Below are 10,740 nucleotides of genomic sequence, written 5' to 3' on the forward strand. Positions count from 1 at the left end.
GCCTTAGGGCGCCGACCCACTAGCGATGTGTTGGAGATCTGTAACTACAGCAGGAGTTCAGCTGTCAGTTACAGATCTCCAATCGTACTCCATACTGCCTTTATGTTAGGTAATCCATGATGCAGTAACATCACGGTGCACTAGGGGGCGAGTGAGTCTAGTGGTGGCGGCTGTTCATTAGATGACCAGTGGCCCATCCGGCACATGTGGCTACTCCTCTAGTGAACCAGGTCGGCCATTTGTCATGTTACACTACAGAAAGGTCTCTTTAGATGCGGCATGATATCAGCTTAGCACAACGCACATTACACCGGAGGTCAACAAACCTTTATTAAAAAGGCTTTTTCCAGAACTAAGATATGGATGACCTATTCCGTCAATCAGTGTCATGGCGCTGGAGTAAGCGTCGCTGTCATCATGAGACTCACTCATCCCCCAGTGGACTGTGATGTAACTGCATCATGGACTACCTTACATGGATAACCCACGGGGATGAAGGAATGCCCTGCCACAGCTGTGTCAGGGGAGTGCGATGTACTCCCTATGGCCCCCTGCACACGGGCCGAAATTCCGCGGCAGGATTTCCTGCAGGATTTACGCCCGTGCCCGCCTGCATAGGATTGCATAACGGAACACAATCCTATGCAGACAGCCGCGATTTGTCCACATGAACACACACGGAAAACAAATAGCGGCATGTTCTATTTCTGTGTGGGTCTTGCAGAGGCCCGCACAAATGTCACTCCCGTCGCGCCAACTCCGCTCTGCGCATGCGCCGGCCAAGCAGCAGCCTGTACAGCACAGAGCCGGAGCCGCACTGGTCCCTGCAGGGACACGGGTCGGATCCCCTTAGAAGAATTCTCGCAGGGGATTCGACCCGGCCATCTGCAGGTGCCCTATGTATTTAATGGGGCTGGCGCTGCCAATGCTGGCCCAAGTGGTAGCAATAGTGCAGATTTTTCTTAGCTCTGCGAGGGTTGAGTGAAGACATCACAAATGACAATGAAACCATTTCAGATGCTGCTAAACTCCCTCCCACCTCCCTTCTCTGGCCGCTACCACAGGAGTCTATGGGAGCCGCCGCTGTATTCCAGCCGAAAGATAGTTCCTGAACTATCTTTTCTGGCCAGCGTAAAAACACCTGAGCGCACGGTGCAGCGTATGCGCCATCTTTGCTGGCCGGACGTTTTCACACTGCGGGAATACGCCTGTTTTAACAAATGCGTCAGATGGCTGATTTAAGCTTGTGTGAAAGAGCCCCAAAACTCAACATGGAGGAACCTGAGCTCGTCTCCCCCTCCCAATCAGGAACATGGTATTTTAGGCTGGGGGGAAAAAAACAAAACAAAACTCGGCATATGCATCCAGTGCAGCCTTTTACCCCCAATGGTAACCCAGGGAAAGGCCAGAAGAAAAACAAAAACCTTTCTTCCCAACTTCAATTTGGCAACCAGAATAATCCGGGATCGCCGACCCTCCTGAGTAATCCGTGATGTAACATGTGATACTGTAACACCCGAGGAAGGCGCCCGGACCCTCCTGAGTGATCAGTGATGTAACATGTGATACTGTACCACCCGAGGAAGGCGCCCGGACCCTCCTGAGTGATCAGTGATGTAACATGTGATACTGTAACACCCAAGACAGACGGCCAGCACCCCTCACACTGTTAGTCACTTTAAGGCGGCTCTGCACTTCTTCCTCGGTTACACTGGAGTTTCCTTTAATTCTGCACTTCCCCTGAGGGTCTTTTTACCAGTACACCCCCTCTACAATCTCACATTATTTATTAAAGGGACAACACTTTTTAGTATTAATCTTTTTACTATTTATATAACTGGTGATTTTTGTGCAATGCGCCTTTAACAGTAGCAAGTCCCATCGACATTTGTGTAAAAAGAAAGACGTGCAAGAAAAACGCAAGTCTGATAGAGGCCTTCGACCCCTTCAGGCCTCACGTCCACGGGCTTTAAGTGTGCAGCGTTTCTCCCGCGCGAGGATCCGCGCCCCATAGGGATGCATTAGACACCCGCAGGTAGTTAAATACCTGCGGATGTCATTTTTCCCTTCAGGCGCGGATCCACGTGCAGGAAAAAAAAAAATGGACATGCTCCATTTAGGTGCGGGTCTTCCGCGGGGACGGCTCCCGCAGGCTTCTATTGAAGCCTATGGAAGCCGTACGGAGACCTGTACCTGAATTAAACTCACCTGCTCCAGACGATGCGGTTCTTCCTTTCTTTGCAGCCGGATCATCTTTCTTCGGCCCGGCGGATGTGCCCGGCACGCTGCTGGCGTGCCGAGCACATCCACCGGGCCGAAGAAAGAAGATCCGGCCGCAAAGGAAGGAAGATCCGCATCGTCCGGAGGGGAGTTTATTCTGATTTTTTGGCCTCATGTCCGCGGGGCAGGAGGGACCCACTATGGATTCTACATGAAGAATCCGCGGCAGGCCTGATTTTCCCCGTGGACATGAGGCCTCCCACGGGCAGGTGCGATATCGTTTACATGTCGCTGCAAGGGGTTTTATTAAAGAACAACTGCCATCACTTGTGATCCACCGAGAGGCAGCAGCTCCTCGCACAGATCGCCTGGCTTCATCCAGCTCTTATCTGTAACACTTCTGCTCCTCCTCTGTTTGGAAGGGAAACCTGAAATTCCACAGATCAATTATCACACCCTGATTGGGTTACCCTGCCCTGAATCACCTGTGAGAGCAATGGAGTCTGAAAGCCACAAGCAGACTCTATACATGTGACAAGGCTTAATACGACCCAATATACCCCCGCTACAATGTATACGCCAAAACATTACTAGGACTTGAGGTATGGACAAAGGTTGGGTACCGTGTCAGCCAGCAGGGTGACAAGGACTCGATAGAAAGATGTGCTCCGCGATTCCACTAATCCCAAGTCACACACTTCAGACAGCGGACACTTAGCGTACAGCTCGCACTCGCCCTGTGTTTGCCTTCTGTAGCCCTTAATACTCCTGCTACTCCTCTACTTGGCTTAATAGAAGGACTCCAGACTTCCCTCAGTCCCACATACCTGCGGTCTCCGTTACATTCAGTTCTGCCATCTCCTTCATAGAACACATACAGGCTCCAGCTGAAGCCACCTCTCGGACTCCAGCTCTCCTCCTCAACCCAGAGCCAACAAAACACCATTGCAGTAGTCTGGAGGTCATACAATATCCTTCTCTGCAGCCTCCCATCCATCCTCAACCCTGCTGTCCCACTAACCTACCTCTACCCCCATCACGCCCCTCCGCAAATCCCCTCACCAACTACCTACCATCCAGATAACCCAATTCAAGATATCAATGACAGAAGGCCTCCACAACTTGTCCCCATCAAGACATCTCTGACCTAGTATCCCAATACCTCCTCACATGTCATTTCTGGTCGTCTCAAGACTTCCTCCTCTGCTCCCCACAATCATCTCCAAGGTTTCTCCCGTGCATCACTTCTACTCTGGAACCTGCTACCCCACCACATCAGACCTAAAGGTCCACCTCGACAGAAAAGCCTACAAAGTACAGTAACCCTGCTGCCACCACAACACGAGCACCTTCCACCCTGCCCTCCCGCACCTTACCCCTCCGCCGCAGGTAGTGCCCTAGTAACTTACTGTAGAATGCATTTAAACCCCTCATTTTTGTACAAGGCCCAGGAATTAATGGAGCATTAAAACAAATTCTCTTTACTACCGAAATGCACCTTTAAGAACCAGCGCCCAATGGTGGTGCGGGGGGGGGGGGGGGGGGTAAATAAAGAACCAGCGCCCAATGGTGGTGGTGCGGGGGGGGGGGGGGGGGGGGTAAATAAAGAACCAGCGCCCAATGGGGGTGGTGCGGGGGGGGGGGGGGGTAAATAAAGAACCAGCGCCCAATGGTGGTGATGCGGGGTAAATAAAGAACCAGCACCCAATGGTGGTGGTGCGTGGGGGGAAATAAAGAACCAGCGCCCAATGGTGGTGGTGCGGGGGGGGGGGTAAATAAAGAACCAGCGCCCAATGGTGGTGGTGGTGCGGGGGGTAAATAAAGAACCAGCGCCCAATGGTGGTGGTGGTGGTGTGGGGGGTAAATAAAGAACCAGCGCCCAATGGTGGTGGTGGTGGTGTGGGGGGTAAATAAAGAACCAGCGCCCAATGGTGGTGGTGGTGGTGTGGGGGGTAAATAAAGAACCAGCGCCCGGTGGTGGTGGTGGTGGTGTGGGGGGTAAATAAAGAACCAGCGCCCAATGGTGGTGGTGGTGGTGGTGGTGTGGGGGGTAAATAAAGAACCAGCGCCCAATGGTGGTGGTGGTGTGGGGGGGGGGGTAAATAAAGAACCAGCGCCCAATGGTGGTGGTGGTGTGGGGGGTAAATAAAGAACCAGCGCCCAATGGTGGTGGTGGTGTGGGGGGGTAAATAAAGAACCAGCGCCCAATGGTGGTGGTGGTGTGGGGGGGTAAATAAAGAACCAGCGCCCAATGGTGGTGGTGGTGTGGGGGGTAAATAAAGAACCAGCGCCCAATGGTGGTGGTGGTGTGGGGGGTAAATAAAGAACCAGCGCCCAATGGTGGTGGTGGTGTGGGGGGTAAATAAAGAACCAGCGCCCAATGGTGGTGGTGGTGTGGGGGGTAAATAAAGAACCAGCGCCCAATGGTGGTGGTGGTGTGGGGGGTAAATAAAGAACCAGCGCCCAATGGTGGTGGTGGTGTGGGGGGTAAATAAAGAACCAGCGCCCAATGGTGGTGGTGGTGTGGGGGGTAAATAAAGAACCAGCGCCCAATGGTGGTGGTGGTGTGGGGGGTAAATAAAGAACCAGCGCCCAATGGTGGTGGTGGTGTGGGGGGTAAATAAAGAACCAGCGCCCAATGGTGGTGGTGGTGTGGGGGGTAAATAAAGAACCAGCGCCCAATGGTGGTGGTGGTGTGGGGGGTAAATAAAGAACCAGCGCCCAATGGTGGTGGTGGTGTGGGGGGTAAATAAAGAACCAGCGCCCAATGGTGGTGGTGGTGTGGGGGGTAAATAAAGAACCAGCGCCCAATGGTGGTGGTGGTGTGGGGGGTAAATAAAGAACCAGCGCCCAATGGTGGTGGTGGTGTGGGGGGTAAATAAAGAACCAGCGCCCAATGGTGGTGGTGTGGGGGGTAAATAAAGAACCAGCGTCCAATGGTGGTGGTGTGGGGGGTAAATAAAGAACCAGCGCCCAATGGTGGTGGTGTGAGGGGTAAATAAAGAACCAGCGCCCAATGGTGGTGGTGTGGGGGGTAAATAAAGAACCAGCGCCCAATGGTGGTGGTGTGGGGGGTAAATAAAGAACCAGCGCCCAATGGTGGTGGTGGTGGTGTGGGGGGTAAATAAAGAACCAGCGCCCAATGGTGGTGGTGGTGGTGTGGGGGGAAAATAAAGAACCAGCGCCCAATGGTGGTGGTGGTGGTGTGGGGGGAAAATAAAGAACCAGCGCCCAATGGTGGTGGTGGTGGTGTGGGGGGTAAATAAAGAACCAGCGCCCAATGGTGGTGTGGTGGTAAGGGGGGTAAATAAAGAACCAGCGCCCAATGGTGGTGGTGGTGGTAAGGGGGGTAAATAAAGAACCAGCGCCCAATGGTGGTGGTGGTGTGGGGGGTAAATAAAGAACCAGCGCCCAATGGTGGTGGTGGCGTGGGGGTAAATAAAGAACCAGCGCCCAATGGTGGTGGTGGTGGTGGTGTGGGGGGTAAAGAACCAGCGCCCAATGGTGGTGGTGTGGGGGGTAAATAAAGAACCAGCGCCCAATGGTGGTGGTGGTGGTGTGGGGGGTAAATAAAGAACCAGCGTCCAATGGTGGTGGTGGTGGTGTGGGGGGTAAATAAAGAACCAGCGTCCAATGGTGGTGGTGGTGGTGGTGTGGGGGGTAAATAAAGAACCAGCGCCCAATGGTGGTGGTGGTGGTGGTGGTGTGGGGGGGTAAATAAAGAACCAGCGCCCAATGGTGGTGGTGTGGGGGGTAAGTAAAGAACCAGCGCCCGGTGGTGGTGGTGGTGCGGGGGTAAATAAAGAACCAGCGCCCAATGGTGGTGGTGGTGTGGGGGGTAAATAAAGAACCAGCGCCCAATGGTGGTGGTGGTGTGGGGGGTAAATAAAGAACCAGCGCCCAATGGTGGTGGTGGTGTGGGGGGTAAATAAAGAACCAGCGCCCAATGGTGGTGGTGGTGTGGGGGGTAAATAAAGAACCAGCGCCCAATGGTGGTGGTGGTGGTGTGGGGGGTAAATAAAGAACCAGCGCCCAATGGTGGTGGTGGTGGTGGTGTGGGGGGTAAATAAAGAACCAGCGCCCAATGGTGGTGGTGGTGGTGGTGTGGGGGGTAAATAAAGAACCAGCGCCCAATGGTGGTGGTGGTGGTGTGGGGGGTAAATAAAGAACCAGCGCCCAATGGTGGTGGTGGTGTGGGGGGTAAATAAAGAACCAGCGCCCAATGGTGGTGGTGGTGGTGGTGTGGGGGGTAAATAAAGAACCAGCGCCGAATGGTGGTGGTGGCGTGGGGGGTAAATAAAGAACCAGCGCCCAATGGTGGTGGTGGTGGTGGTGTGGGGGGGTAAAGAACCAGCGCCCAATGGTGGTGGTGGTGGTGGTGTGGGGGGTAAATAAAGAACCAGCGCCCAATGGTGGTGGTGGTGGTGTGGGGGGTAAATAAAGAACCAGCGCCCAATGGTGGTGGTGGTGGTGTGGGGGGTAAATAAAGAACCAGCGCCCAATGGTGGTGGTGGTGGTGTGGGGGGTAAATAAAGAACCAGCGCCCAATGGTGGTGGTGGTGTGGGGGGTAAATAAAGAACCAGTGCCCAATGGTGGTGGTGGTGGTGTGGGGGGTAAATAAAGAACCAGCGCCCAATGGTGGTGGTGGTGTGGGGGGTAAATAAAGAACCAGCGCCCAATGGTGGTGGTGGTGGTGGTGGTGGTGTGGGGGGTAAATAAAGAATCAGCGCCCAATGGTGGTGGTGGTGGTGGTGGTGTGGGGGGTAAATAAAGAACCAGCGCCCAATGGTGGTGGTGGTGGTGTGGGGGGTAAATAAAGAACCAGCGCCCAATGGTGGTGGTGGTGGTGGTGTGGGGGGTAAATAAAGAACCAGCGCCCAATGGTGGTGGTGGTGGTGGTGTGGGGGGTAAATAAAGAACCAGCGCCCAATGGTGGTGGTGGTGTGGGGGGTAAATAAAGAACCAGCGCCCAATGGTGGTGGTGGTGGTGTGGGGGGTAAATAAAGAACCAGCGCCCAATGGTGGTGGTGGTGGTGTGGGGGGTAAATAAAGAACCAGCGCCCAATGGTGGTGGTGGTGGTGTGGGGGGTAAATAAAGAACCAGCGCCCAATGGTGGTGGTGGTGGTGTGGGGGGTAAATAAAGAACCAGCGCCCAATGGTGGTGGTGGTGTGGGGGGTAAGTAAAGAACCAGTGCCCAATGGTGGTGGTGGTGGTGTGGGGGGTAAGTAAAGAACCAGCGCCCAATGGTGGTGGTGGTGTGGGGGTAAATAAAGAACCAGTGCCCAATGGTGGTGGTGGTGGTGTGGGGGGTAAATAAAGAACCAGTGCCCAATGGTGGTGGTGGTGGTGTGGGGGGTAAATAAAGATCTATCTGTAGGATGTGACATCTGATAGTCACCCCGGGTGCCCAGGTCATGGAGGTAGGGGGCACTAAAAACACTGGGCATCTGCTGGGCACTGTCTCAAAGATAACAGATTTTAGAGCAAGTGCCAAAACTAACTTTTTGATGCCACTTTAACAAAAAAAAGAAGAAAAACAAAACGCTGTGGCGCTCGCTTCCCGATGTATTTACTATAATGTATGAGAAACTATGGAGAGCAGCGGCGGACGGTTCAGACCAGCAGAGACGCCCGGGGTACCAGCAGACCGCCACAGCCTGCCCACACGTCTGCTAGAGCATACATAAGTGCCCCCACATACAGGGGGTCTCCGTATCCTACAAGCCCCCCGAGGTGTACCTCCGCAGTCCCGCCCCGCTCGCCGCGGCTCCCCCTGTGATGTCAGCTGGCCGCTCTACAAGATGCAGCAACCAACCACCGGCGATCACGGATCAGTGACATCACTGGCTGCCGCATGGCACTAGACAGCGGCGGCGGACGGAGGAGGGGCAGTGACTGGGGACACCATGAGGGCGCAGGGATGGCGGCTCAGGACACGGCCCGCGAGCGACAACACACCGATTCTGTGGTGGCGGCACGCAGCAGCTGGGGGCGTCCGGCTTCACCCACATTGGCGTTGTGGTTTTGCGTCATCAATACTGGCAGATAACGTCCCGCTACACCAGCGCCGAAACACGAAGGTCACGGACAGCCCACGGGCGCAGGCGGACGGGGCCACACAGCCCACGGGGGTCAGGCGGACCACACGACGTCCTGTCATATAGCACACCAACCAGGCGGACGGGGCCACACAGCCCACGGGGGTCAGGCGGACCACACGACGTCCTGTCATGGAGCACACCAACCAGCAGCCTACAGGCGGACGGGGCCACACAGCCCCCCACGGGGGTCAGGCGGACGGGGCCACACAGCCCCCCACGGGGGTCAGGCGGACGGGGCCACACAGCCCCCCACGGGGGTCAGGCGGACCACACGACGTCCTGTCATATAGCACACCAACCAGCAGCCTACAGGCGGACGGGGCCACACAGCCCCCCACGGGCCACCAGACGTCCTGTCATGGAGCACACCAACAGCCTACAGGGGGAGGCGGACGGGGACACACAGCCCGCGGGGGCAGGCGGACCACACGATGTCCTGTCAAGCACACTGACCCACAGCCTACGGGGGGATGTTGACGGGGCCACACAGCCTACTGGGGGAAGGCGGACGGGGACACACAGCCCGCGGGGGGATGTTGACGAGCACACAGCCTATGAGGTAAGCAGACGAGCTGCGGACCGCTGGCCTCCACCACCACACGGGTCCCGCTCCCCCGGACTAGCACCCTCTCACCGACGGTCAGCCGGCGCTCCTCCGGCACCGCAGTACCTACCGTCCTGTCAGGGTCCCTCGGTGTCCGCCGCTGACGTCAGCGCCAAATAGTGACGTCACTCCCGACGGGTCTCCGACCACAAAGCGAGCTCCAGCGCTCGGACCGAACTCGCCCCAGCAGGCCCAGCCCTGACGTCACCACCTGCCGGACCGCAGCCAATCACAGGCCGCAGAGACACAGAGTGAACGGGACAGCCAATGGCGGAACGCCTTATTCAGTGCGAGGCGGATGGGCGGAGACTGTGAGGGCGGGGACGCTACAGCCGTCTGCCTGCTGCTGGGGAGTGGAGGGTGAGTCGGCGGAGGGCAGAGCTGCTGTGGGGAGCGGCAGGCGGGCCGGGCTGACGGCGGTAACACTCGGTGACGGTCCGCGGATAGTGCAAACCCACAGCGTGTGACAGGCGGTGTATATACCCCATTATATACAGGCGGCGTATATACCCCATTACATTATATACAGGCGGCGTATATACCCCATTACATTATATACAGCCGGCGTATATACCCCATTACATTATATACAGGCGGCGTATATACACCATTACATTATATACAGGCGGCGTATATACACCATTACATTATATACAGGCGGCGTATATACCCCATTACATTATATACAGGCGGTGTATATACACCATTACATTATATACAGGCGGTGTATATACCCCATTACATTATATACAGGCGGTGTATATACCCCATTACATTATATACAGGAGGCGTATATACCCCATTACATTATATACAGGCGGTGTATATACACCATTACATTATATACAGGCGGCGTATATACACCATTACATTATATACAGGCGGTGTGTATACCCCATTACATTATATACAGGCAGTGTATATACCCCATTACATTATATACAGGCGGTCTATATACCCCATTACATTATATACAGGCGGCGTATATACCCTATTACACTATATACAGGAGGCGTATATACCCCATTACATTATATACAGGCGGTCTATATACCCCATTACATTATATACAGGCGGCGTATATACCCCATTACATTATATACAGGCGGTGTGTATACCCCATTACATTATATACAGGCTGTGTATATACCCCATTACATTATATACAGGCGGCGTATATACACCATTACATTATATACAGGCGGTCTATATACCCCATTACATTATATACAGGCGGCGTATATACCCTATTACACTATATACAGGAGGCGTATATACCCCATTACATTATATACAGGCGGCGTATATAGTCCATTACATTATATACAGGCGGCGTATATACCCCATTACATTATATACAGGAGGCGTATATACCCCATTACATTATATACAGGCGGTGTATATACAGCAATACATTATATACAGGCGGCGTATATACCCCATTACATTATATACAGGCGGCGTATATACACCATTACATTATATACAGGCGGTGTATATACCCCATTACATTATATACAGGCGGTGTATATACCCCATTACATTATATACAGGCGGTGTATATACCCCATTACATTATAAATAGGCGGTGTATATACCCCATTACATTATATACAGGCGGTGTATATACCCCATTACACTATATACAGGCGGTGTATATACCCCATTACATTATATACAGGCGGTGTATATACCCCATTACACTATATACAGGCGGTGTATATACCCCATTACATTATATACAGGCGGTGTGTATACCCCATTACATTATATACAGGCGGTGTGTATACCCCATTACATTATATACAGGCG

The 10,740-nt window shown here is 53.9% G+C and overlaps 1 protein-coding gene across 5 annotated transcripts in view; it reads right to left on the reverse strand.

The window, feature by feature from the left end:
- The window catches only part of LOC136588352 (catenin delta-1-like), a 75,978-nt gene extending 66,821 nt beyond the window's left edge, over positions 1-9,157 (reverse strand). For 3 of the 5 annotated variants that reach the window (XM_066587496.1, XM_066587494.1, XM_066587492.1), the window contains exon 1: positions 8,999-9,154. The gene's annotated coding sequence lies outside the window, so the exon portion shown is untranslated. Of the gene's footprint in view, positions 1-8,998 lie in introns of all 5 variants that reach the window. The other 2 variants (XM_066587497.1, XM_066587493.1) reach the window with 2 other exon arrangements.
- Positions 9,158-10,740: the final 1,583 nt, after the last annotated feature.

Source organism: Eleutherodactylus coqui, chromosome 13 (assembly GCF_035609145.1).
Source record: "Eleutherodactylus coqui strain aEleCoq1 chromosome 13, aEleCoq1.hap1, whole genome shotgun sequence".
Classification (NCBI taxonomy): Eukaryota; Metazoa; Chordata; class Amphibia; order Anura; family Eleutherodactylidae; genus Eleutherodactylus; species Eleutherodactylus coqui.